Source organism: Pristiophorus japonicus, chromosome 5 (assembly GCF_044704955.1).
Source record: "Pristiophorus japonicus isolate sPriJap1 chromosome 5, sPriJap1.hap1, whole genome shotgun sequence".
Lineage (NCBI taxonomy): Eukaryota > Metazoa > Chordata > Chondrichthyes > Pristiophoridae > Pristiophorus > Pristiophorus japonicus.
The window spans coordinates 100013467-100040241 of NC_091981.1; positions in this window are offsets into that span (position 1 = coordinate 100013467).

Sequence of the window (26775 nt, forward strand, 5' to 3'; positions counted from 1 at the left end):
TGAGATAATTGAAATGCTTGCAGCACTGCACCCAGGTCCTCCTGACCACAGCCCTCCTCTGCAATCTGCAACCAGGCCGTTTGGTCACCTGGGGATGTGTCTTCCATCTTTTATAAGGGAAAAGGACTTTCCTGCGTGCTCTGACTCCTATGGAGGGAGTCATCAGACTTGGGTGCAGCCCTCTGCCTCTGTGCAGTCATTGTTAGTGTTTGCACCACTCCAATGCTGTAGTGCACTGACAGCACTATGTTAGATTAAGCTTCAAATCTAATATGGCCATGGTCCCTTTAGATATCCCAGCAGAAAATGTGTCATGAATGACATCACCTGACCCTCTCCACCTAATTGGGCAGGGTAATGCACTGGGCGGTCTTAATAGGCCCCATTAAGGTAGTTTATTTTCTGCAGCAGGATGGAGCCTGCAGCGGGGTTGCGATCCCCCACGGATATTACCCGCAACTGACCCACCGAGGTAGGCAAAATTCAGACCATAGTGTTAGAAACATAGAAATATAGAAATTTACAGCGCAGAAGGAGGCCATTTCGGCCCATCGTGTCCATACCGGCTGACAATGAGCCGTACGCCCTTGGTCAGCAGCCTAAAGGTTACATATAAACCTATGAACAATGATGGAAAGACAAAGAGCACCCAGCCCAACCAGTCCACCTCACACAACTGCGACACCCCTTATACTGAAGCATTCTACACTCCACCCCAACTGGAGCCATGTGATCACCTGGGAGAGGCAAAAGCCAGATAAAAACCCAGGGAGAAAAAATCTGGAAAAATTCCTCTCCGACCCATCCAGGCGATCGAAATTAGTCCAGGAGATCACCCTGGCCGTATTCTATTTCGTGCAATACTTACCATTTATATTTGCACCATACAACAAAAGGTCATCCAGTCTAATCCCAATTACCAGCTCTAGGTCCGTAACCCTGCAGGTTACTGCACTTTAAGTGCCCATCCAATCCTCTCTTAAAAGTGGTGACGGTTTCTGCATCCACCACTCTTCCAGGCAGCGAGTTCCAGATCGCCACAATCCTCTGCGTAAAGAAGCCCCCCCCGCCCCACTCAAACCCCCTCTAAACCTTCCACCAACCATCTTAAAACTATGCCCCCTCATAATATACCCCTGCACCAATGGAAATAGACCCTTACTATCTACTATGTCCAAGCTCCTCAATATTTTGTACACCTCAATGAGGTCTCTTCTCAACCTCCTCTGTTTCAATGAGAACAACCCCAGCCTATCCAATCTGTCCTCATAACTAAGATTCTCCATTCACTGCCGTTGCCCTCCTGCACCAGCACACGCTGTGCCTTGCAGTGGTACGCCGCCACGCTGCCCATGGCTGCCGCTCGCTGCTCCTTTTATGGCCCCGACCTGCCGCTGATGGTCTCTCACAGGTCGGGGCCGCCATGCCATCAGAATGGCGACCAGAACTGCACGCAGTATTCCAGCTGTGGCCTAACCAAAGTATTATACAATTTAAGCATAACCTCCCCGCTCTTATATTCTATGCCTCGGCCAATAAAGGCAAGCATTGCGTATGCCTTCTTAACCACCTTATCCACCTGGCCTGCTACTTTCAGGGATCTGTGGACAAGCACTCCAAGGTCCCTTTGTTCATCTACACTATTAAGTGGCCTACCATATACCCTTTCCTTATTAGCCCTCCCAAAGTGCATCACCTCACACTTCTCTGAATTAAATTCCATTTGCCACTGCTCTGCCCACCTGACCAGTAGATTGATATCCTCCTGCAGCCCATGACTTTCCTCTTCATTATCAACCACGCAGCCAATTTTAGTGTCGTCTGCAAACTTCTTAATCATACTCCCAATATTCAAATCTAGCTCATTGATTTATACCACAAAAAGCATGGGCTCCAGTACTGAGCCCTGCGGAACCCCACCGGAAACATCCTTCCAGTCACAAAAACACCCATCAATCTTTACCCTTTGCTTCCTACCTCCAAGCCAATTTTGGATCGAACTTGCCACTTTGCTCTGTATCGCATGGGCTTTAACCTTCATGACCAGTCTACCATGTGGGACTTTATCAAAAGCTTTGCTAAGGTTCATATAAACTACATCATACGCACTACCCTCATCGACCCTCTTGGTTACCTCCTCAAAAAATTCAATCAGGTTAGTCAAACATGATCTTCCCTGAACAAATCTATGCTGACTGTCTCTAATTAATCCTTGCCTTTCCAAATGCAGATTTATCCTGTCTTTCAGGATTTTTTCCAATAATTTTCCCACCACTGAGGTTAGGCTGACAGGCCTGTAATTACTCGGCCTATCCCTTTCTCCCTTCTTAAACAAGAGTACTACATTAGCAGTTCTCCAATCCTCCAGCACCATGCCCAGATCAAAAGAGGACTGGAAAATGATAGTCAAGGCCTCTGCTATTTCCTCTTATACTTCGCTCAACAGCCTGGGATGCATTCAGGGAGAAATTCTCGTACCTGAACTTTAGCGACGACCAATGCTTGAGACGTCTGCGCTTCACTAAAGTGGTTGTGACTGAAATCTGCCAGCTGCTGCAGCCACAACTCCAACCTCAGAGCCGGGCAAGGACAACATTTCCTGTGGCTGTGAAGGTGACTGTGACTCTGAAACATTGTGCATCTGGCTCCTTCCAGGCTGCTGCTGGAGATATAAGCAACATCTCTCAGTTTGCAGAGTACTGCTGCATAAGGGAGGTCACTGAGGCTCTCTATACACAGAGATGCAGCTTCACCTCATTCCCTCTTGCTGGAGACAAGCAAGGGTTGGCTCGGATTGCACACCAAAGGCTGGCTGCTGAGCGACAAGGGCTATCGGGGCCGAAATTCAGTGCAGCCAGAAAGCCGGTGTCGTTAAGGCCTTTTTTCCCTGATTAGCACTGCAAAGTTTGCAGCGGCCATTGGATCCAAATTTAGCTTTTTGACCACAAAGAAGTGTTCCAGTCTTATTAGCCCTTCAAACCTGGAAGTTTGCAGTCTTAATTGGGGCTTTATTTCCACGGGAAATTCACCCTTAGGGTGATGTGGCAGCTGCCATTGCAGCACAGGCACGAGGGAACAAGCATGTGCTGCTTTGGAGAGGATGGCCATGGCTCTGCAAGAGTTGACAGAGCGCACTGTCATATCTGGTGGCTTTCAGACTGTGGCTGCTTGCATGCAGTCTCAACTGGATGCCCCCCCCCTCCGAGACCTCAGTGTTGCTTTCACGGCTGAGTCCACCACAGGCCACGGGTGGCGCCCCAGCACCGACCTGAGCTCTCTCAGATTGGTGGTGGTGGTATTGTATCACCCTTGTGAGTTATTCAGGCTCCTCAGGCTAGGATATGGATGATGCGCTCCCTCTGGCTCGCAGCATTCCTGGCCCCAGACCTGTGCCTCCACCAGTGCCTCGACGCATGGCCTCACCTGAGCCAAGTCAGACTGAACCCTCCCAGGAGAGTGTTGATCAGTCTCCAACTGGCCTTTCCTGGCCCAAAGCTGCTTGAGGGCATCCTAGAAGGACATCTGCAGCTTCCACACAGGGAACACAGCAGCCTTCCCCTACCCATGAGGCAGCCACAGGCGAAGTCACAGGTTAGGCATGCGTAAGATCATCATAGGCAGTCCCTCGAAGTCGAGAATGACTTGTTCCACTCTAAAAGTGAATTATCATGTCACTGTACAGTTCAATGCGGGACCTACAGTCTCTGTCACAGGTGGGACAGACAGTGGTTGAAGGAAAGGGTGGGTGGGGAGCCTGGGTTGTCGCATGCTCCTTCCGCTGTCTGCACTTGGTTTCTGCTTGCTCTCGGCAACGAGACTCGAGGTGCTCAGTGCCCTCCCGGATGCTCTTCCTCCACTTTGTGTGGTCTTGGGCCAGGGATTCCCAGGTGCCAATGGGGATGTTGCCTTTTATCAAGGAGGCTTTGCGGGTGTCCTTGAAGCATTTCCTCTGCCTACCTGGGGCTCGCTTGCCATGTCGAGGCTCCAAGAAGAGCGCTTACTTTGGGAGTCTTGTGTCAGGCATGCAGACTATGTGGCCCACCCAGCAGAACTGTTCGAGTGTGGTCAGTGCTTCGATGCTGGGGATGATGGCCTGAACGAGAACACTGATGTTGGTGCATCTGTCCTCCTAATGGATTTGCAGGATCTTGCGGAGGCATCATTGGTGGTACTTCTCCAGTGCTTTGAGATGTCTGCTGGAAATAGTCCACATTTCTGAGCCATATAGGAAGGCGGGTATCACTACCGTCCTGCAGACCATAAGCTTGGTGCCAGCTTTGAGGTCCTGGTCTTCAAACACTTCCTTCCTCAGGTGACCGAAGGCTGCGCCGGCACACTGGAGGCAGTGTTGGACCTCGTCGTCGATGTCTGCCCTTGCTGACAGTAGGCTCCCAAGGTATGGAAAATGATCCACATTGTCCAAGGCCTTACAGTGTGGATTTTGATAACCGGGGGGCAGTGCTGTATGGCGGGGTCAGGTTGGTGGAGGACCTTTGTCTTACAGATGTTTAGTGTAAGGCCCATGCTTTCATATGCCTCGGTGAAGGTGTTGATGAGGCTTGGAGTTTGCCTCCGAGTGTGCGCAGAATCAAGCATCATCTGTATATTGTAGTTCAATGACAGAGGATGGGCCGACCTTGGATCTAGCCTGGAGGCAGCAGAGGTGGAACAGATTCCCATTTGTTACTGCTCAGAACACTGAGCTGGGGCGATGTTTCCAGTCTGAGCCCCTGGATTGAGATTTCTGTTTTCTCTCTGTGAATCTCGGGATCTCTATTTCTCTCTCTCTCTAGTTTTTTTTTGCCCTTTTCTCTTTCTCTATTCCTATTTCTCTATTTCTCTCTCTCCCAATCAAATTTTCTCATTCTGCTTCTCATTCCTTTTCCTCACTTCTATCTCTTTCTCCTTTCTCTTTTGCTCCCTTCCCTCTCTCTCTCTCTCTCACCCTCTCTCTTTCTCGTTCCCTCTCTCGCTCCCTCTCTCTCTCACCCTCTCTCTCTCTCACCCTCTCTCTTTCCCTCTCCCTCTCTCCCTCCCTCACTCCCTCTCTCTCTCTCCCTCTCACCCTCTTTCTTTCCGTCTCCCTCTCTCCCTCTCCCTCTCTCCCCTTGAGTGCGGATTCTGTGCTGAACATCCTCAGGTTTGGACCTTACCTTCTTATCTCTCTCTGCTCCCACAGCTCCGAGATCTCAGCCATTCTGCACCAGCCCTAAAAGCTGGCGGAGGCACTGTCAGCTGAAGGGCCAGCTTCTTCACGCTGAAAATGGGTCCGGGGCGGAGTGGCAGTGGTGTGCACTTTTAGTGCGTCACTACTGCCGCAAGCCCCACACCGCCATGAGAGTCAGCGGTGGCCCACACTACTACCAGACCTCCCGGGTCGAATCTATGTTGGGGCGGCCAGTTGAGCCCAAAGCAGCGGCAATTCGATTTTGACAAATGGCCGTCGGAATCAGGCAGTAACGGTCCTTCCCGGGACTGTGAATTTTGGGGCCATCCACTCATAACATGGCTCATGACTCTGGTCAAGAACCCATACACACATGAGCAGCAGCCTACATCAAGAGCCATCCACCACAAGGAATATTATAGAGCACACTATCGGTGTCCTCAAGCAAAACTTCAGCTGGTACAACTAGTACAACCATCCTGCAGATAGATAATAGCATAAATACCACAATTACTTAAATAAATATCTGCTTGTAAGATGGGGGGAGCCGCTTGATATTTTTAATATTGATCTATTTAGGGTATGGGTTTTGCATGTAAAAGCTGGCTCACCGGCTGCGTGGGACCTCTAGAGCGCTGCACGGCCATGTGGCCATGCAGCTTAAAGGGGACATTGCAGAGGGGGGGGCGGCGTATCCTACCATTAGTAAAATGAACCTGAGACCTCTGCCACTGACTCCAGAAGATTTCTGAAATTGGGGGGGGTTGTCCATTAGTGCTGGGACTTGAGAGAGGACACTTGCCATTCCATTGGCCAAAGATCCAATAAAATTACATACATGTACAGTTGCTCCCTCATTGGAATTCTCTTAATTCTAACAACAATCGATTCCTCTGACTGTCATTTGATTTCCGTTTGGTGAGGCCCACATACAATGGAAGAAAACCCAATCAGTTGTTTGAATTTGGAGGTGCGGCTCAAAAGGGAAGGAAAATTGGCAGAGATTTCCAGCCTTTCTACTTCCTGGGATAGCTGACTTCCACTTCAAGATGGAGCAGAAATATGTTCAAATATAAACACAGTCAAATTAAAGAGTGTACACTAAATAACAAGTTTCAGAAATGTGAACAAGAATGAAGGAAAAAATAAATACTTAAAAAAATTATATATAAACAATAGCAAATCTCATGGCATTGTTCACAGTGAGTCAAAGGTTATTCTTCAAACTAGCCTAATGGTACAGTGCTTCCAGAACTTCTTACTGTTTATATGAATCTTGATTGATTTAATATTCTAAAATTAATAAACAGAAATAAAAGAACTGTGTGTAACCACTTAGAATATGTTTATAATCTATCAAAGGGCAACTTTTCCTGTTATTGTGCCTGAGCATGTTGGGCTGCCGAGGTGAGGCACATAGAGGAAAATTGAGTGGGGAGCAATGCATGCTGGTAATGGAGCCCACCCAATATTTAAACTAATGGATGGAAAATTGGCATGCGATTCTCACCATCCAATTTTCCTCTATGTGTTGTGCAGATGATCCAATACTCCCAAGTCTTGAATCTAGCACCCATACGTCCTGTACCATGATTTATTTATCATGCTTTTTTGTCAAGCCTGGGCAGCATGTATGGGTGCTCTGCCTGGATATTATTGTTAACTGTAAGGTATTTATACCTGCCTCTCAGTCCTCTCAATCCTGATGGCACTCCTGCTATTTCAATGTAAGGCTCCAAAATCCTTTCTGATAGGTGGCATTGTCGATAAGTTTACATTTTACATTGATTTTTTTAACTTCTTGTTCCCTGCAGGCATCTACCTTCTAAACTAAAGATGGTCTTTGGAGTAATGAGATCTGTAAAGAAGAATAATGAAGCGATTTCATACCCTACAAACACACACTTACACAGAGCAAAAAGAGGAAAACCTAAGAACATAAATCTATTTACAGGAGCCTCACACATATCAAATGTTCACAGCCAGTCTCAGCTCTTAACCTTATTTTCTACAGCCTGATCTGTCTCATCATTAGACTTCGGTTCCTACCTTTTTACTGGATTAATCAAAATTGCTTTTCACAGACTTATCAAATCTCATTTATTTAGAACATCATTCACTGTTTTTTTTCTCTTGTGAATAAATGTAATCCCTTTTCGTAAGTCTTAATGTTAAAAAATGAACTCTATTCATTTCTGTGAGTTTGAAACTAATGCAAAGTAAAATGTTTCTAACTGTTTGGTCTTGCCAATATTGTCCTTGACATAGTTAGAGGAATTATTTCACCTACAGAAAATTTGAAAGCCTGGTTCAGTCCTGCCTGACCTGGTTAGATAACGTCTGTGGAAATGAAATTTTCGACTTGAATTCTCTTCAGGTTGTAGGCTCAGTGTGCTGCCCAGCCTGCTGTGGACTGCAGCATCGGCCTTTTGCGACATCAAACAAAGAACTCAATAACAATAGACTCTAAACTGAAACAACATTCTTCTTATTGTTGCTCACCTACTCGGTGATAGATTGAATTTAATAATCCACGAAACAGAAGGGAAAAGGTGGTGTACCTCACATTGGTTGGTGTGACATAAATTAGTTAAAATTGATATTGATTGTTCTGTTCATATGGAGTTTCTGTTTATTTAGCAGGACAGGGATTAAAATGGGCGCATGTTGCTCAACCCAGACAATGGAGCACTGGGCTTCCCTTTCAATATTCTTTGACTGATTTTATTAGTATATTTATTTCTTGAATTCAATGCCTAACCTGTCTACTATTTGTATACATGCAATGGTTATTACATGTTGCCTGAGAATCAAGGGCAGGTTGCAGGTGAGTGGGATAACACAGGCTATTTTCAAATGGTGGACCTTATGCAGCATTCTACTTGCCTTGCAAATGTTTTTCAAATTAAAAAAGTATTTTGATATTCTCTTCTGTTTATTGACTTCACCCCTATCCATTAGGTGAGTGAGTGGGTTTGCCCATCTGAAAGCCGCCTCTAAGAGGAGCCAAGAATGGCTCTTCCTTCCATTTTCTCATTTTTGCCTCTTCATGAGACCTCTACTCGATGGGCAAGACAGGGAACTTATTATGTGGGGAATCACAGTACAAATGTGCAACCTGCAGTGTATTACAAACCTTAAACAAATCACTGTTTCAACGGACATATTGATAGTGGTGGATTGATGGTGGTAGCATAAAAGGGTCAGTGATTTCACTGTCAACAATGCCAGTTCTGGCATATCCTGCCATTGAACTATAGCACTGTATGTTTCAATTTTTTTTATGATAACACCGCCCAGTGGGCTATTTGCAGGAGATTAATTTGAACATGATACTTACTTTAACTCCTCAAATGGTGCAATGCATCATGTCACACACATACTGTATAAGATGACCCTCCCTACTTTTCAGCCAAAAAACCCCTGCAAAATCTATGAACTGCATATGAAATGCCCCATTAGTCACAAGAAAGCGGGAAGATTGATTTTAAGGTGCACTGACTGTTCTATGTGCTATGCACAGATAGGAAGAAGGAATCCAAATGCCTGAGAAAGAGGAGTGGGAGACTGGAAGCTGGAGAGAGATGAATAAGACAATAGGGGAACAGGCTGGGACCAGGAAGAGATAGGCCTTCTCCTCTGGAGTGAATGACAGTATAATCCACTGCAGAGATTCACGTGCAAGACAACCTCCAAACAGTGATTTCAACTTGCCGTCTGCTACGCAAGTAACTGCGGTGTTTAAATGTTTAAAACACACCTCCATTGTTCCATTTCTAAACAATATACTACGGCAAAGCTCTCACTGTTAAATTCTCTGTCATTATAATTGTCTTACTCTTTGACAACAAAAGCTTTTTCTGTTATTTTCCAAGATGTTGTGCACAGTAGCCAGCCCAGCTCTATAATAAACTCGACAACTACCACATGTCATGTATCTCACACTACTGTACATAACTAGCTTACCATGCTATATGTGACTGTAACCAGAGCTGACCTGTAACCACAAGCTTACCTTACCACCAGGGGTGCACTTACAGGAAACACTGGATAACTGTCCCAGGCAGGTATATAAGGACAGGTCTCAGGGAAGTGTGGCATTCGAGAGCTGTGTAATAGAGGTACAGGTCCTGAGTGACCTTGACTTCAGTATGTGCCTCGTGTGAATCTGTACTGCAGGGACAGGACTTTACAGTGGCGACGAGTTACGGGATTACAGAATCCACAGAATGGCGAACAACAGCTCAGATGAAAAATGCAATGCTGGAGACAATTAGGAGGACTTTATAGAAAGGCTCCAGCAAAGCTTTGTAACCAAAGACTGGTTAGGCGATGACAAGGCAGACAAGAGAAGAGCCCATCTCTTGGCCAGCTGTGGCTCGACAACATACGCTTTAATGAAGGACCTGCTGGCACCCGAGAAACCAGTAAGCAAGTCATTTGAAGAGTTGAGCGCACTGGTAAGAGACCACCTGAAGCCAGCGAGCAGTCTACACATGGCCAGACACAGGTTCTACAACTACAGACGCTGTTTGGGCCAGAGCATACCCGACTTCGTGGCGGAACTTCGGAGGTTGGCTAGCTTATGTGAGTTCTCCGATGAACTAAGGAGAGAAGTACTGAGAGACTTTTTTATTGAAGGAATAGGCCATGCAGGCATATTCCGAAAGCTCATAGAAACCAAGAACTTGACTCTAGAGGCAGCAGCACTGGTTGCACAGACATTCTTGGCAGGAGAAGAAGAAACGAGGTTGATCTATACTGCGGGCACGACAACTAATGAAACATCGGAAGAAGGGGTTCACAGCGTGAATCAAGCTGCTACCCCCACACACAGACAAAGGCAGGAGAGCAGGCCCTCAACAGCAGGCAGTGGTGCCAGAAGCCATCAAGGGCCACATGAACGGCCGTTCACACCTCATCAACGCACAATGCGAGCAATCAACTACAAACTGAGAGAAGCTCAAGAGAGATCAGCCAGACACAGCTCATTCTTTGGAAACAATGGAAGTGGTCTGTGCTGGAGAAGTGGGGGTGTCGATTTCAGCATGCTGTTTGCAGGAACTGTGACTATACAGGGCATCTGGCCCGCATGTGCAGAAAAATGGCAGCTCGGCTGGTAAACGAATCGGAAGGGTCGGAAAGCAGACCAGAAGACGGTGGGGACAGTACCCGGGACACCGAGGTACAGCGGGTCAACGTGATCACTGGCCACTGCTCCTACAACAAGACACCTCCAATAATGATGAGGGTCCTACTCAACGGGATACCTGTCAACATGGAGCTGGATACGGGAGCGCGTCAATCTCTCATGAGCGCTCAACAATTTGAACAGCTGTGGCCACACAAAAGAGACAGACCAAAACTCACAAGGGTCGACACCAACTAAGGACCTGTACCAAAGAAATCATCCCAGGCCTCGGCAGCGCCATGCTCTCAAGTCACACACAAAGGGACAGTGAACCGACTTCCCCTGTGGATTGTCCCCGGAGATCTCCCAGCACTGCTGGGGAGAAGCTGGCTGGCAAAACTAAACTGGAAATGGGATGATGTTCACGCCATGTCGCCAGAGGAACGGACCTCCTGCTCAACAGTTCTAAGTCGATTTGAACATCTCTTTCAGCAGGTGTGGGCACATTCAAAGGGGCTAAAGTCAAAATCTACATCACACAGGATGCTAGACCAGTCCATCACAAGGCTAGAGCTGTGCCCTATGTGATGAGGGAAAAGATTGAACATGAACTGGACAGGCTTCTGCGGGAAGGCATTATCCCACCCGTGGAATTTAGCGACTGGGCAAGTCCCATTGTCCCAGTCATGAAGCCTGATGGATCCATATGAATCTGTGGGGACTAAAAATCTACCATAAACAGAGTCTCCCTACAGGACCAATACCCACTGCCCAGAGCGGAGGACTTATTTGCCACATTGGCTGGAGGAAAACTTTTCTCAAAACTAGATCTCATATCTGCGTATATGACGCAAGAATTGACCGATGAGTCCAAGCTACTCACCGCCATCAACACACATCGAGGCCTTTTCATGTACAATCGATGCCCATTCGGCATCAGGTCGGCAGCTGCCATATTCCAGCGCAACATGGAGAGTCTGCTCAAGTCTATCCCGGGGACGGTTGTATTTCAAAACGACATACTTATCACGAGCAGGGACACTGACTCCCATCTCCGTAATTTGGAGGAAGTACTAAAGCAGTTGGATCGGGTAGGCCTACGAGTCAAGAAATCCAAGTGCCTGTTTCTCGCACCCGAGGTTGAATTTTTGGGCAGAAGGATTGCCGCTGATGGAATCCGCCCAACAGAGTCCAAAACAGAAGCAATTCGCCTGGCACCCAGGCCCCGGAATGTCTCAGAACTGCGCGCCTTTCTCGGGCTACTCAAATACTTTGGGAACTTTATGCAGAACTTAAGCACGCTGCTGGAGCCTCTCCACATGCTACTCAGAAAGGGGTCTTCAATAAGGCACACAACCTTCTGTGTTCCAACAGTGTTTTGGCTTTCTTTGATCCAGGTAAAAAGCTAGTTCTTACATGTGATGCGTCAGCGTATGGGGTCGGGTGCATTTTACAACATGTCAATAGTGCGGGTAAATTACAATCCATAGCTTATGCCTCTAGATCACTTTCGCGGGCGGAGAGCGGGTACGGAATGGTGGAGAAGGAGGCGCTCTCGTGCGTGTACGGTGTCAAAAAGATGCACCAATACCTTTTCGGGGCCAAGTTCGCGTTAGAAACCGACCACAAGCCCCTCACGTCCCTACTATCCGAAAGCAAGGCAATAAACGGCAACGCCTTGGTGCGCATTCAACGGTGGGCACTCATGCTGGCGTCTTACGATTACACCATAAGGCACAGACCAGGCACAGACAACTGTGCCGACGCACTTAGCAGGCTACCCCTGGCGACCACGGAAGGGTCTGACGAACAGGACTGTGAGATAGTCATGGCAATCAATGCCTTTGAGTCCACAGGTTCGCCCATGACGTCTCGCCAAATCAGAGCCTGGACGACCTGCGACCCCACGTTATCCCTTGTAAAAAGATGTGTCCTAACCGGTGACTGGGCAGAGGCTCACGATGCCTGCCCCGAGGAAATCAAACCTTTCCATAGGCGCATGCATGAGCTGTCATTTCAAGCAGACTGCTTGATGTGGGGCAGCCGAGTAGTTATGCCTCTGCGAGGTAGAGAGGTATTTGTCCAGGAGCTCCACCGCGAGCACCCGGGGATCATTCTCATGAAGGCCATAGCCAGATCCCACGTCTGGTGGCCTGGCATTGATGCAGACTTGCAGCTCTGCGTCCGATGGTGCACCATTTGTGCCTAACTCAGTAATGCCCCCAGGGAGGCCCCCCTGAGCCCCTGGCCCTGGCCCACCAAACCGTGGTCGCGGGTGCACATAGACTATGCGGGCCCATTCATGGGCAAAATGTTCCTCATAGTTGTAGATGCATTTTCTAAGTGGATCGAACGCACCATTTTAAACTCGAGCACCACCTCCACCACTGTGGAGAGCCTTGGAACCATGTTCGCAACGCACGGCATTCCTGACATATTGGTCAGTGACAATAGTCCGTGCTTCACCACCACCGAATTCCTAGATTTTATAAGTGACCACGGCCTAAATCACGTTAAGACGGCACCGTTCAAGCTGGCCTCCAACGGCCAGGCGGAGCAAGCAGTGCAGATCATTAAACAAGGCATGCTCAAAATCCAAGGTCCCACACTGCAGGGCCGCCTGTCGCGAGTGCTGCTGGCATACAGATCTCATCCACATTCATTGACTGGAGTGCCCTCCATGCAACTATTAATGAAACGGACCTTAAAGACAAGGCTCTCATTAATCCTCCCAGACATGCATGAAATCGTTGAGGCAAAGCGCCGCAAGCTAACCGAGTACCATGACCGAAATTCGAGGGGGAGGTGGAATGAGATAGGGGACAAAGTGTTTGTGCTAAACTATGGCAGGGGTCCAAAATGGCTTGCAGGGACAGTAACAGGCAAGGAAGGAAACAGGCTACTGGTGGTACAAATGGACAATGGCCAAACCTGCCGGAGGCATGTAGACCAAGTCAAAAGTAGATTTACCAACAACACTGCTGAACCAGAGGCAGGCTACAATATGGAACTCACACCACACCTGGTGGACATACAGAGGGAACAACCTGAGGAAAGGGCAACCCCAGCAGACAGCCCAGGTGAGACACCAACAATCATACTGAATGAAACAGACAGCCCAGACGAGATACCAGCAATCACCCCAAAAGAACAACAGGCACCAAGGCAAACAACTGAACCACAACTAAGACGCTCCACGCGGGAGCGTAGACCACCTGAGAGACTGAACCTATAAAGACAATAAGACCTTGGGGGAGAATGATGTCATGTATCTCACACTACTGTACATAACTGTATCTTACCATGCTATACATGACTGTAACCAGAGATGACCTGTAACCACAAGCTTACCTTACCACCAGGGGTGCATTTGCAGGAGACACTGGATACATGTCCCAGACAGGTATATAAGGACAGGTCTCATGCAAGTGTGGCATTCGAGAGCTGTGTAATAAAGGTGCAGGTTCTGAGTGACCTTGACTTCAGTATGTGCCTCATGTGAATCTGTACTGAGGGGACAGGACTTTACACCATGTGACCCAAACAATGTTCACAGCAACCTTCCACAATACTAAGTACTTGAGTAGAAAAGTTAATAAGCTGTCTTAATTTTCCTAAATTCACTTAAATGAACACCTCTTGCTTACAACATCCTATACATTGTTCGCCATCCTCATTGTATTAAAATCCAGACTGCACATTATTGTTCTCACTCATTCCTTCCCATTATCACAAAACCTTACCTCCCTCTGTATTTCCTTTCTTCTTTTAAAACTCAAGGCTTGACATTATTATCCAGCCATTATTATTAATTTCCCTTGACTTCTTTCTTACTGTTTTCAATCTTGGTGGTGTATTGTGCTATGGGCCTTTGCCCTTCACCTGGGTTTCTTAATTTGAAGAAAAACTTAGATCCACTGCTAGAATCATGGAACATATGGCATAAATAAAATATACAAGAGGGGTTGTAGTTGTCAGGCCTGCACAACTTACTCACCCTTCAAGCTCTTCAGTTATGAACCTGACATCGCTTGCCGATTTATTTTTCAGTAACTCCGCTGTGTTCCATAATGTATCCTGCATTGAAAACATTAATTGAAATCTTCAAGCAGAACAGCTAATGCTTAAAAGAAAGAAAAATGTTGCAAAATCGGGAAGAAAAAAAAACATATATATCTTTCTAAAATGAAGGGCTGTGCTATTTTTGATCTATTACATTGAAGAATCATTGAAAGCTGAGCTGTATGTTATACATTAAAAGATTGAGTAAATGCCCAGAAAATAGTAGTTTCTAGTTGCAGAAAGTTGTTTAACTACCCGAGAAAGTAAAGGCCTGAATTGCCCCAGATAATACAGCATATGTCAACCAGTTGTTGCACAAATCCTTCTTACTATTACTAAAGGAAATGAGAGCCAGTGAAAGTATGTGTAATCCATTACAACATAATTTTTGCAGCTGCTATGTCAGGTCAAAGGCCAGAATTGAAATTGGAGGCAAAACAGGGACAAACTGAAACTGTACCCTTTACAACTGAATTATCTTGTTTACATTAACTGTCTGTGTGCCAATCTTAAATTTAATTATTCTCTAAATATTTAGACACCAGTTTCAAGATGATGTGTTATTATCAGCAATAATTGTGTTGGATCAGAAAATGTATTGTTAAGAGTCCTGACTGACAGCCAACATTACTGAATATAACATTTTGAAGCAATTGTTCATCTGGTATATATAAAATGTCAAACTGAGCAAGATGTTTTCTATGTCTGAGTAAATGAACTCTATTTTTCAACTTATTTTTGAGTGAGATTGTACAGACCTTGTGCATGGCCAGCTGGTACTGGGTCAGCTTACACAATAGTAACCATCTTTTGAAGAGAAATGTGAAATGAAATGCATAAGGACATATGATGGGACATATCAAGACAACTTTGATGACAGTGAGCATATCATATAGAAGTTTACATTTTTAGTGGATACAGTAATTGGAAATGTTCTATAGATTGTCAGCAAGAATTACCACAGGGATTTTCCCCATCAATCGTTGGACTTCGGCTGGAGCCCCAGATACACTGCATGAATGAGGTTTCCACTGATTTTTCACTGATGTCTCAGCGGCCGATTGGGAGAATCCGTGGGACCGATCAGGACAATTCATGGGTCCAATCAGGAGAATCCATGGGTCCGATCGAGAGAATCCATGGAACTGATCGAGAGAACCGGTGGGTCCGATCGGGAGAATCAATGGGTCCGATCGGGAGAATCCGCGGGTCCGATCGGGAGAATCCGTGGGACCGATCGGGGGAATCCCTGGGTCCAATCGAGAGATCTGGTGGATCAGATCGGGAGAATCCGTGGATCCGATTGGGAGAATCCGTGGGTCCGATCAGGAGAATCTGTGGGTCCGATCGAGAGAACCGGTGGGACTGATTGGGAGAATCCCTGGGTCCGATCGGGAAAATCTGTGGGTCCAATCAGAGAATCCATGGGACCAATCGGGAGAATCCATGGGACCGATCGGGAGAATCCGTGGGTCCGATCGGGAGATACCTTGTGTCCGATCGGGAGATACCTTGGGACTGATCGGGAGAATCCGTGGGACCGATCGAGAGAATCCATGGGTCCGATTGGGATATACCTTGGGTCCAATCGGGAGAATCCGTGGGTCCGATCAAGAGAATCCATGGGTCTAATCGGGATATACCTTGGGTCCGATCGAGAGAATCCATGGGTCTGATCGGGAGAACCGGTGGATCCAATTGAGAGAACTGGTGGGACTGATTGGGAGAATCCGTGGGTCCAATCGGGAGAATCCATGGGTCCGATCGGGAGAATCCGTGGGACCGATCAAGAGAATCCGTGGGACTGATCGGAAGAATCCGTGGGACTGATCGGAAGAATCCGTGGGTCCGATCGGGAGATACTGTGAGTCCGATCGGGAGATACCGTAGGACCGATCGAGAGAAGCTGTGTGACCGATCGGGAGAATCCGTGGTCCGATCGGGAGAATCCATGGGACCGAACAAGAGAACCTGTGACCGATCAGGAGAATCCGTGGGTCCGATCGGGAAATACCGTGGGACCGAACAGGAGAACCCGTGGGTCCGATCGGGAGAATTCGTGGGTCCGATCAGGAGAATCTGTGGGGTTGATTGAGAGAACCAGTCGGACCGATCGGGAGAATCCGTGGGTCCGATCGGGAGAATCCGTGGGTCCGATCGAGAGAATCCGTGGAACTGATCAGGGGAAGCCATGGAACCAAATGGGAGAATCCATGGGTCTGATCGGGAGAACATTTTGGACCAATCGAGAGAATCCGTGGGACCGATCGGGAGAACCCATAGGTCCGATCAAGACTCACAAAGAAAAATGGTAGCCAAATTTAGAGCCCCCTGGATGACAAGGTGCATACAGGGTAAGATAAGGCAAACAAGGAAACCTATATCAGATATTGGGAGGTCAATACTGCAGGAAGCCTAGAAGAATATAGAAAGTGCAGGGGTGAAATTAAGAAGGAAATTAGGAAAGAAAAAGAGGACATGAAAAAATACTGGCAAGTACAATCAAAGAAAACCCAAAGATGTTTTACAATTACATAAACATAGAAACATAGAAACATAGAAAATAGGTGCAGGAGTAGGCCATTCAGCCCTTCTAGCCTGCACCGCCATTCAATGAGTTCATGGCTGAACATGCACTTCAGTACCCCCTTCCTGCTTTCTCGCCATACCCCTTGATCCTCCGAGTAGTAAGGACTTCATCTAACTCCCTTTTGAATATATTTAGTGAATTGGCCTCAACTACTTTCTGTGGTAGAGAATTCCACAGGTTCACCACTCTCTGGTGAAAGAGTTAGAGGATAATGAAGGAAAAAGTAGGGCCTATTAGAGAACACAATGATGATATATGTGTGGAGGCGGAGGTTGTGGGTAAGGTATTAAATGAATACTTTGCGGCTCTCTTTACAAAAGAGAGGAACAATGCCGACGTTGAAGTTCAGGAGAAAGATAGTGAAATATTGGATAGGATAAACATAGTAAGAGAGGAAGTATTAAGGGGTTTAGCATCCTTGAAAGTAGATAAATCGCCAGCACTGGATGAAATATATCCGTGGCTCTTAAAAGAAACAAGGGAGGAAATTGCAGAGGCTCTGACTATCATTTTTCAATCCCTGCTTGCTACAGGAGTTGTGCCAGAGGATTGGAGAACTGCTAACATTGTACAGATAGAGCGTCCGAAATCCAGAAACTTGGGACCGAGGCCGTTTCGGATTTTGGGTATTTCTGGATTTCGGAATGTCTGTCCAACGTCCCAAATCCGGAAACGCCTGGGCTGAGGTAAGGGGTGGAAGAGCGGTGGCCGAGCAGGGGAGGTGAGTCTGGCGGCTCAGCGGGAGAGGTGAGTCCAATGGCCCAGTGGGGGAGGTGAGTCCAACGGCCCAGCGGGGGAGGTGAGTCCGATGGCCCAGTGGGGGAGGTGAGTCCAACAGCCCAGCGGGGGAGGTCCGGCGGCAGAGCCGGGGGAGTCCAGCGGCGGAGCTGCGGGGGGGGCAACCGCAGTTCCGGATTTCAGAATATTTTCCGAATTCTGGATGACCTCAACACAGATCGGTCCAGTGTCCGGATTCCGGAACATTCTGATTTTCGGAACTCCGGATTTCGGATGCTCAACCTGTACCATTGTTCAAAAAGGGAGGAAGGGAAAAATCGAGCAATTAAAGGCCAGTTAGTCTAACCTCAGTGATGGGCAAATTACTGGAACCAATTCTGAGTGACGGTATAAACCTTCATTTAGAAAAACACAGATTAATCAAGATCCGTCAGCATGGATTTGTTAAGAGAATCTGTACTGAGAGGACAGGACTTTACAAGGAGAGAGGAGAGAGAGGAGAGAGGAGAGAGAGAGGAGAGGAGAGAGGAGGGAGGAGAGAGGAGAGAGGAGAGAGGAGAGAGAGGAGAGAGAGAGAGAGAGGAGAGAGAGAGAGAGGAGAGAGAGAGAGAGAGAGAGGAGAGAGGAGAGAGAGAGGAGAGAGAGAGAGAGAGGAGAGAGGAGAGAGAGAGAGGAGAGAGAAGAGAGAGTCTGACTAACTTGATTGAGTTCTTTGAGGAGGTAACAAGGAGGGTCGATGAGGGCAGTGCATTTGATGTCATTTACATGGATTTTAGCAAGGCTTTTAACAAGGTCCCACATGGTAGGCTGATCGAAAAAGTAAAAGCCCATGGGATCCAAGGGAGGGTGGCAAATTGGATCCAAAATTGGCTCAGTGGCAGGAAGCAAAGGGTAATGGTTGAGGGGAGCTTTAGTGACTGGAAGGCTGTTTCCAGTGGGTTCCACAGGGCTCAATACTTGGTCCCTTACTTTCTGTAGTACATATTAATGATTTAGACTGAAATGTAGGGGGCATGATAAAGAAATTTGCAGATGATACAAAAATTGGCCGTGTGGTTGAGAGTGAGGAGGAAATCTCTAGATTGCAAGAAGATATCTATGAACTGGTCAGTTGGGCAGAAAAGTGGCAAACGGAATTCCATCTGGAAAAGTGTGAGGAAATGCATTTTGGGAGAGGCAAGGCAAGGGAATACACAATAAATGGGAGGATACTGAGAGGTGTGGAGGAACAGAGGGACCTTGGAGTATATGTCCGCAGATCCTTAAAGGTAGCAGGACAGGTCGATAAGGTAGTTAAAAAAGCATGCAGAATGCTTTCCTTTATTAGCTGAGGCATAGAACACAAGAGCAGGGAAGTTATGCTGGAACTGTATACAACACTAGTTAGGGAAGAGCTCGAATACTGTGTGCAGCGCTGGTCACTACATTACAGGAAGGATGTGATTGCACTAGAAAGGGTGCAGAGGATGTTGCCAAGACTGAAAAACTTTACCTATAAGGAAAGATTGGACAGGCTGGGGTTGTTTTCCTTGGAACAGAGGAGGCTGAGGGGAAATTTAATTGAGGTGTATAAAATTATTAGGAGCCGAGATAGAGTGGGTATGAAGACATATTTCACTAAGCAGCGAGGTCAATAACCAGGGGGAATAGATTTAAAGTAGTTGATAGATGGATTAGAGGGGAGATAAGGAAACATTTCTTCACCCAGAGGGTGGTGGGGGTCTGGAACTGTCTGAACTGGACTGTCTGAAAGGGTGGTAGAGGCAGAAACCCGCATCACATTTAAAAAGTACTTGGATATGCACTTAAAGAGCCGTAACCTACTGAGTTACGGACCTAGTGCTGGAAGGTGGAATTAGGCTGGGTAGCTTTTTCTTGACCGGCACGGACACTATGGCCTCCTTCTGTGTTGTAATTTTCTATGATTCTGTGATTAACCCATGGGACCAATCGGGAGAACCCGTGCCACCGATCGGGAGAATCCCAGGGTCCAATCGGGAGAACCCATGGGACCGATCGGGAAAACCTGTGGGAGTGATCGGGAGAATGTGTGACAGTGATAGGGAGAACGCGTTGGACCGATCAGGAGAATCCATGACACCGATAGGGAGAACCCGTTGGACCAATCAGGAGAACTGCGGCATGTCTGGCCATATCGCTCGTAATTGCAAGGCAGAGAACTGTGGGATTTGTCACAAAGTTCCTACCCGCTGTGAGTGTGAGGCAGAAGGAAGGCCCTTGAATGATGAGGAAATGGGAGAAGGAGCAGGAGGTGTGAATGGAGTAGCCAAAAGAGCGGAGCAGGCAGAGGATACAGCTGGCGAACGGTAAGAGAAAAGAGCACAGGAAGAGGCAGAAAATTGCAGAGCAGAAAACAGATGGAGATGGTGGCAAACAACCAAGTACGGTGGAAAAGGTCAAAGACAGCAGAGGACAGCACATGTCAAGGACAGAGTCGAGCCATAATATGACTCAACTCTCCCTAAAGAATCAAGTGTCCGTGGGGGGAGCGGAGGAGGCAGCAGGGTGTGTGGTAAGTGCAAGTACTCCAAACAAAGACATGGAGTTGTACATCTCGGATAGCAGGAGGGGGCAAGACAAGGAGAGGGTGCAAGAGACAGGAAATTTATAGGGGCAGGGAGCAGGGAGACAAAGACGCCAAAAGGGAGCAAGATGGGTGGAGATGCGCCATTGTCCCAGAGAGAGAAGAAACAGGGAGCAAGGATCAGCGGTGGAGATAAGGCCGAAGGGAGTGGCACCGTTGGAGAAACCACGGGTTCAATTTTCTCGGGTCATTTGCACCGTCTTTTTGCCACATGCCGTTTTTTCTGGCATATTTATTTTTTTCAAAGTTTCCCCCTGCGATTTGTGCTGGCGTAACTGAGTTAGTTACGATTTTTCTCGGAGAGTTTTTTTTGACGTAATAGTCTGCGCCGGTTTTCATAATTTTTCACAGTTTGGCCAAACATTTTTCCTCCTAGGTCGACGTATCAGGCTACTCCCGAAAAACCTTCTGGTGAGTTGGGAGAAAGCAGCGCACATTGAGAAATCGGCTCTGAAAGACGCCATTGTTTTTAATCGAAGATTTTGGAGGGAGTCAAGAAAATCAGTAATAAAGTTCAACTTTTTTTTAACCTGTCAATGTAGTAAATGGAGTTTCTTGGATTTCAGAAGTTTTCATTTTTTTTCTTACTCACGCCACCACCGAACGTCTGAACGTCTTCAAGCAGGGCTGGAGGGTTATAGCTTTGGCCGACAGAAACGGCCCACGTCCGGACACAGGGGCTTGGGGTTCAGCTGGGAAACAAGCCCGGGGGGCTGGGCGGGGAGAGAGGGAGGTGACGACCAATCGGAAGGCTTATGCACTGAGCCTGGGGAGCGAGGTGCCGATCGGAAGGCTTCTGAAGACTGCAATCAGTTTGGGGGAGGAGGGAGGGGTGAGAGAGTAGGGGAGAAGTCACAGTACTTCAATTAGTTGGAGGGGGGGGAGAAGGGGAGAAGTCACAACACTGCAATTAGTTGCGGGGGGGGGGGGGGGGAGGGAGCGAGAGGAGAAATGTTAATAATCGACCAAATAATGAAAATGATTCAGTTTTAATGTAAAATATATTTTATTCAAAAGTTTAACAAACAGTCTGTACTTAACTTAACTTCAATAAAATTATTCTTGTATCAAACTTTAAAGTTTACAGTTACAATCACTTACAAACTTTAAGATCACTTACAAACTTCAAGATCACTTAAAAACTTTAAGATCGTTTACTGATAAACGTGTCAACTTACATAACTTACAAAAAAATTTTTAATTTGAGAACAACAGTTACAACAGTAACAATAGTACTAACAACAACAACAACAGCAGCAAAGAAAGGCTGCACCCATCTCTCCTCCACCTTATTCTAAGACCGTGCTTGTTCTTGGTGACTCCACCACCCTTGCCTGCAGGCAGTGGCACAGTGTTTCTGGGGTTGGTACCAAGCTTATTCTTTCTAAGATCTCGGGTAGTGCGCACCTGTTGGCAGGGGGGGGGGGCGGCTGGGGGTGGCAGGCGGTAATGTGGAGGGCCCAGGCGGCAATGTGGAGGGCCCGGCTTGGGGCTCATCAGAGGCCGGTGTGGGGATTGGAGTGGGAGTGGCAGTTGATTCTGTCAATGGACGCGGGGTCTGCGCGTGTTCCCTTATTGTAGCAGCTAACTCCAACATGCCTTTCCTCATGTGTATTGACAGTGTCTCAACGACCTGCAACATTCCCTCCCTCATGGTCAGTGACAGTGTTTGCACTATCTCTGACATTCCCTCCCTAATGGTCACTGACAGCGCATCAGCTACCTCTGACATTCCCTCCCTCATGGTCACTATTCCCTCACTGATGGCCCCGGACATCGTTCCCATTTCTTGTGCCATTGCTGTTACTTCTCCCGACAGTCCCGCTACCTCATCACTCATCCCACTCATGGTGTCCAGGAGTGATCGTGTAAGGTTAATGCTCTCCGCACTTAATGACATCATGTGAAGCACATCCTGCACCTCAGGGGAGCATGGTCGAGATCTCCTTCCTCTTCTCCCCATGGATGTGGCTCGCATCCCACCACTGGGACTCATAGCCTGGGACGTTGGGGCCCTGGGTGTGCCTCGCTGCACCTCATCTCTGGGACCTGCAGCCTCGGACATTCGGAAACCATGGAATGTTCCACCATCACTCAAACCACTAGTCACAGAAGGTGTAGAATTTACCAATATCTCGCAAAGATTCCAAGTACCTTTCCCCTACAGAGGAGAAGAATCCCTTTCTGGGCTTTTAAAATTAGTTTAAAGGGGCAGACGAAGCCTGCGGGGGATAAAAGGGGATGCATTCATGGAGACCCCCCCCAGTGTTTGGACTCATAGGAAAGGGAATTCAAAATGGACCTAAATTACAGAAGCTTGAGGTCCCCTAAACATCTATGGGAAGGAGCATATCAATTTTAAGATTCTACAACATTTTGGCTGCGAAAAAGAGTTACCAAATACAGGAGGTGGGGGCAAATTCGTGTATTAAGGATCCCAGACTGTCTGGGAGAACTATTCACCCCCTAAGAGATAATCGAATTACCCAATCAAGCACAATGGAAATCATGGTCAAGAAACTGGACAATCCTAAAACAATGCAAATCCAGTGATAGCACATTCTCACACCCTAATCGAGTTACTGCTGACAAAGGAGACATTTGAAAATCAATGAACAGACAGTTTAAACAGAGCCCAAGAGATTTGATGGGAGATAACGGAGCCTTTTTTTTGGGATATATCTATCCCCCAGTTTTACAAGAAAAGACTAGCAGAACACAGAAAAAAGCAGAAGACAGGAGAGAAGCAGAGCACAGACTGGAACACAGACACAGAAACAAGCAGCTGGAGCTGGGGAGTGAAGAAATAGAGCAGTGAAGGAAACTACAAGAAATCGTCAAGGAACGACCGAGCACGAGGCGCACGAAATGGAAGGTTGTCAGGAACCAAATTGACAACCACTCTACAATCTACTTCTGAATGACCCAACGGGGGAGAAATTACCAAAAAGGACTAACTAAAACTGTTCCTCACCAAAGAAAGTGGGTATTTACCCCATACATCCAAAACGCAACTTAGCGCATCAACGGACGCACCCCAACCGAAGACTACACAGTCCGAAGTCCTCTCTTCCGTCCGGGGTACGGCTCGCCTAGTAGGCCAAGTGCAGCGAACCCCGAAACCGTGATTCACCGGCAACTGTCTAAAGGGATTGGTGAGCATAGCCCCTGAACCCTGAGAGCTATAACTTAGTTAGTTAGGGAAATTGGGAGGGGGGTAGCTGGGATAACTTGTGTAAATGTATCTGCATTCGCCTCTTTACCCCATTTAAAGTTTAAGCTGTATTCTTTTCCCCACAGACTGTAATTGGACAATTTATTCAATGTGTTGTACCCTTCAGTGTGTATTGGTCTGTGTGTGTTATTAAAGGTGTGCCTTTTACTTCTTTTTAAACACAATAAAGCCATACCTGTTTCCTACCTTGAAACCGATTGTCTGTCCAAGTCGGTCACAGTCCCTTCATAATTCCAGTGTCTAGAACCAAGGGTGTGGGAGCGATTCGGAACCGCTCATATAAGGTCAGAAGGGAAAGCTGACCCCCTGAAAACCACCCCTTACATAATGGCGATCCAGATGGGACACTCGTACAAGGGACGTGATAAGAGAGAGACTGGTTTCAGGAAACCAAGCAAAATGGAAGAGGGGATTTCCTCGTATGTGTTTAAGAGGGTAAATGTGGCTAAGGAGTGGGTACTCGATCTATTGTATGCTGAGCGTCCAGAAGATGCTGCAGCTCAATGGACCGAGAGCAAGGACCATAAAATTTGGCTAATTTGCCTTCAGCAACAGATCCGGCTTCTAGATGAGGAGAATAAGAAATTAAAGGGAGTATTGAGACAGGCAGAAGAGAGGTCCAGCGCAAGGGCCACAGTCGGGGAAAGGCTGTGGACAGAGGTGGGACAGTTAAAGGAAAGTAGAGAGCTCACTAAAGAAAGGCACAAAACCCAACTGGACCTTTTACAGTGTCAGATTATTGAAGCCAAGAATAGCGAACGGGCGTTGCGGGAAGAGAATTCCTGCCTCGCCAAGCAAGTTAAAGAGTATGGGGAGAGGGTGAGAGACATTCAGGTAGCCTATAAGGTAGCCAGTACCAGGGAATTTGAGGCAGGAGACCACGGCCCCTGCCAGCAGCAGATCCCAAGCCTGAACTTTGCTCTACCCCGGGCAAAAGGCATGGTGTGCTTGATAAACCCGGGTTTAGCCCAGGAACACCTGGTTGGGCAAGAAGAAACCCCTCAATCACCGCCTGCAGCTCCCAGGAATGGCCCGGGGCAGCAGGGGTGTCAGCCAGAGTGCAGGGCAGGCAAGGATTGCGAACTACCAACACCGGCAGCCCCGAGTTTTAACTCGGCTTGGCAGCAGGGGGAAGAGGGCGAGCCAATACAAGAAGGGCCGGAACCAGGGCCAATGCACCTGGTCCGGCAGCAGAAGTTTGGCCCGCCTGATGCCAATGGGGCAGCAGGACCCCTAGAAAGCAACTTCGTAGTCCCTCACGACACCCAAAAACTGAGCGCTATGATAGGCCACCTAAGTAAGCTCACCCAACAGGGGGATCCCTTGGTACACTTCCTAGAAGTGGAACACACAGGGGATATTAATGGGTGCGATGATTCAGAGCAGGCTAAGCTGTTGCTCTTCTCGCTAGACACCAAGCTGTGCCATTCCCTCTTTGCAGACAGCAGAAAGGGACGAAACACGTACGCTACGGTTAAGGAGGAGGTCCTAGAGGCCATGGGTATGAATGATGGGAGTCCTTTCTCCCGAGTGAAGAAAACAGTGCAGCTCTATGGGGAGGCTCCACAGGCTTTCGCCGACAGGTTGTGGCCGGTTTACGAAAGGGCCTGTAGTGGGGTTCTTGACCGAGCCCACCTGAACCCTAATGAGCTGGCTCACTGGCTCCGCAGCCTGGTGGCAAACAGCTTACCTGGAGTAAAGGCAAAAGCCGAGGTCTGGTTCGATCCAAGAGATCCCAGAACCACCGAGGAGACAGTGGTCAGACAGCTGACCCTGGCTTACCGGAACGGTAGAGGGACAGAGGAGCTCTCCTCTAAAGGGAGGGTCCATGAGATTAAACCCAGCCAAGGCAAGAGAGAGTGGCATCAGGAAGGTGGGAACCCTCCCCACAAAGGGGGCGAGTGTTTTGGGTGTGAGAAAAGTGGGCCCTGGAGGAAGGACTGTAGGAACCCATGGAAAGAGACTAAGGGAAAGGCCACTTCAGCCCCAGCCCTTATGGCCGGGGCAGGAACACCCGACTCATATGAGACACTTGTAGCCGCCCTACAGACACTCATAAACGGACAGGGAGCAGTAGCTATCGCAATTGGTGCAGTAGCCGATATGGTAAAACCCTCTGCTCCAACCCACCCAGATGCATGACTAGAGCCAGCGCAGGCTGTGTACCTGTGTTCCCTAGAGTACGATGCCTGGAAGAGACCATGCATTATGATGGAGGTGGAGAAAGTGAAAGGGACCTACCTGCTAGATACTGGTGCTTCCAGCACCCTTGTATATGCAGATAACCCAGCTACCTCACCTCTATTGAACGGGGTCCCGTACAGTCTAGTGGGGTTCACTGGCAATGAGCAAACTGGTTTGTTTTCCATCTGGCTCACCATTCAGTTAGGGACACTCAAAACCAAATGGAAGTGTGTCCTGATGAAATGGGAGCAGAAGGGAAAAGGGATCCTGGGGGTTGATTTTATCATTGGCCACCAGATCCTAGTGGATCTCAGGAATCACTGTCTATGGGGAGCCATAGGGACTGACAGGGAAGGTGAGGTGGCGGTGATCCCAGAAAAAGGGGTCAAGGGAACATTGTGCACCATGAAGCCAAAGGAGGGTTACGACTTGGAATTACTGGTCAGTAACACCCCAGTGGAGTACCAGGCATATGTATGTGCACACCTTGCAGCATTTGCCACCCACAAACATGACTGTGGTAGGGTAACGGGGGTGGAAGTTAGTATAGTAGGGGACCCCATGACCTGATCACAAAAGCAATATAACTTCCCCAGGGAGGCAGAGGCAGATCTGACAACGGCGCTGGGATCACTGGTAGAGCAAGGGGTGTTAAGACCGATAGCAACCCATGTGAACTCTCCACTGTGGCCGGTTAAGAAACCGGACAACTCATGGAGGGCCACCGTGGACTATCGAGTACTAAATAAGAATATCCCTGCCTGTGCACCCACTGTAGCAGCCGTAGCGGATCTCATAGGGAGTATTCCAGCATCTGCGACCACTTTCACGGTGCTGGACATTTCAAATGGGTTCTGGTTCATTCCTTTAAAACGGGAGGACCAGTACAAGTTCGCCTTTACCTTTAAGGGCCAACAATACACGTGGAACTGTCTTCCCCAAGGCTTCCACAATAGTCGCAGCATTTTTCACCAATGCATGGCGAACTGTTTAAAGGGCTTTAGCAGACCCCAGCAGTTGGTGCAGTATGTGGATGACCTGCTCCTGTTCACCGATCAGGGGG